The sequence below is a fragment of the Giraffa tippelskirchi genome, chromosome 1, assembly GCF_054371585.1.
Source record: "Giraffa tippelskirchi isolate mGirTip1 chromosome 1, T2T-mGirTip1v1.2.pri, whole genome shotgun sequence".
Lineage (NCBI taxonomy): Eukaryota > Metazoa > Chordata > Mammalia > Artiodactyla > Giraffidae > Giraffa > Giraffa tippelskirchi.
The window spans coordinates 144,423,827-144,426,500 of NC_137275.1; the positions used below are offsets into that span (position 1 = coordinate 144,423,827).

At 46.1% G+C, this 2,674-nt stretch overlaps 1 pseudogene across 1 annotated transcript; it reads left to right on the forward strand.

Annotated features, from left to right (window-relative positions):
- The first annotated feature begins 653 nt into the window (after positions 1-653).
- Positions 654-1,654, forward strand: LOC145516279 (monoacylglycerol lipase ABHD6 pseudogene; annotated as a pseudogene). Its single transcript, XR_014061259.1, has 2 exons — positions 654-727; positions 836-1,654. The product of XR_014061259.1 is annotated as a monoacylglycerol lipase ABHD6 pseudogene (transcript).
- Positions 1,655-2,674: the final 1,020 nt, after the last annotated feature.

A 2,674-nucleotide genomic window follows, 5' to 3' on the forward strand; every position in this document is an offset into this window, starting at 1 on the left:
TGTTTCCCAGTCTTCTCATCTGTAAAGTGGGAATGATCGTGATGATATCTCAGAGGGCTGGAGTGAGGAGTATACTAGATTACATGGTTAAGCACTCAGTGAAAGTTTGCTCTTGTTGTTACAATTTAGATTTGATAGAATTAAAACTGTTTCTCTTGGGATTCCACTATTGCTAAGAGGGGGCTGTACCAAAACACAGCTCAATTTCAGAGGCACTGGGTCTGAGAGAGCAGCAGGTTAAGTTTAGAGTTTGAAGTTGGGAATGAGATGGGGACTTGGGGCAGGGATTCACAGAGGATTGAATCTGTTGGGGCAAGGCCACAGCCAATAAGGAGGGCAGGACTGAGCAGTCTGGTGACTAGTGGGAAGAGGACTGCACACTGGTAATTCAAGTCAGAAGAAACATTGACACTTAAGACCACAAGATGCAGATCTCCCCAGAAATGGTAAGATGGGAGATAGAAAATCTTGAGTGGCAATCAAAATGAATGTTACTCTTCAAGAACATAAATGTCAGGGTGAAGAATAGGGTCAGGACACCAGTCATCAGTTGAGCTGAGGTCAAGTATTGAGTACATACTCAACAAAATGTGGGGCAGCGTGTAGTATCAAAGCAGATAGTCTAGAACACCAACAAAAAGGACTTGATAACAATGGCCAGTCTGTTTTCTGCATCTGATCCTAGGGTAAATACTGAACTCATGGTCTCAACAATAAGTAAGAGCAGGTAATTATTTATGAGACATTTCACTGCACCCTAGCCCTGTGTGACTAAGAGTGAAAGTGAACCCAATTATGGATGATCAGTGGTTAGAGCCAGATTGAATCGTACTAGATGTTACTACTACCCGTCAGATGTCTGCAGCCTGTCCCTTGTGTGCCCTGCTGGTCTGCAGTACTCAACTGATAATAAATTTGTGCAACGGCTCAAAGAACTGCAGGAGTCGGCCGCCGTAGAGAAGATCCCCTTGATCCTGACCACCCCGGAGGAGATGAGTGAGATGCTGCAGCTCTGCTCCTACGTGCGCTTCAAGGTGCCCCAGCAGATCCTGCAGGGCCTTGTTGACGTCCGCATCCCTCACAACACCTTCTACCGAAAGCTGTTTTTGGAAATCGTCAGTGAGAAGTCGAGATACTCCCTCCATCAGAACATGGACAAAATTAAGGTCCCTATGCAGATCATCTGGGGGAAACAAGACCAGGTGCTCGATGTGTCCGGGGCAGACATGTTGGCCAAGTCAATTGCCAACTCCCAGGTGGAGCTCCTGGAAAACTGTGGGCACTCGGTGGTGATGGAGAGGCCCAGGAAGACAGCCAAGCTCCTTGTCGACTTCTTAGCTTCTGTACACAACACAGACAACAGCAAGAAGCTGGACTGAGGCCCCGGCCGCAGCCTGAGCTCCACACCCAGCCTCCACTCCCGTCTCCAGAACCTGACGCGGCCACCACTTCTCAGGGACCCTGCCCCAAATGCAGAGGGAGCGCCCCCGTCCCTGAGGAAGCCAGCCCCCGCTGCAGCCCTGGTCTCTATAGATCCACAGAGCCTCAGGGGCCATGAAGAAATCTCCAAGATGTTTTTTCACAAAATGCAAATTCACATGGAACAACAAAAGAAAACCCATCCATGAACTACCCAGAAGCCTTCACATTTATGTTACAGAATGCCCACATTGGACCACTGAGGACATTTCCTTTAAGATGTTCCTCATAGACTGAGAAGGCAATGGCAACCCACTCCAGTACTCTTGCCTGGAAAATCCCATGGATAGAGGAGCCTAGTAGGCTGCAGTCTATGGGGTCACTAGGAGTCGGACACAACTGAGCGACTTCACTTTCACTTTTCACTTTCGTGCATTGGAGAAGGAAATGGCAACCCACTCCAGTACTCTTGCCTGGAGAATCCCAGGGACGGTGGAGCCCAGTGGGCTGCTGTCTATGGGGTCGCACAGAGTCGGACACGACTGAAGCGACTTAGCAGATGTTACTTGGCTTCTGAGGGTCTATAACATGGGTATCCAGAAATGAAATTAGAAATAAATACTTGGTGTAACAACACACACACCATGAAAAAGATTAAAACATGTTGACTGTGTACCTAAATTAAACAAATATAGCTAATTACAAGTGTTTCATTACATGTTAAAGGAAATCTACAGAAATATATCTTTTGGGTTTCCAGGTCTTTTCTCAACAGTTCATTTATATGCATGGTTTGGGTCATGCCCAGGTCCCTCTCTCCTTTGATCCATTGTCTTTTCCTGATCTGTTTCTGTTGCTCTCTCTTACCATACCCAATAATACAGTCCTGTGAAGTTTTACTGTCCTTGTTGCTATTCATGTTGTCAGAGACTACCTTACCTATTGCAATTAGCCACCTGCCCAGCCTTTGTTTATGACTGCAACTGGGCTTTGCTGTTCTTGATTGCACTTTCTCATATGTTCATTGCATTTGTCTTTTTTTCAATGTCACAAGAACATATTATTGCTACGTCTTGCAGGCTGGAGCACAGGGGTCTGAGCATCTTTTATCCAGAGCTGTGTTGGAATCAACAGACAAAAAGCAGAATATTAAAAGCATTGGACATGTCTTGAAGGAGCACATATTAAAGCCAGAGTAAGCCAACAAAAACCAAAGCGACAGCTGGGTGATGAAAATAAAGTTACTCAATGCTTC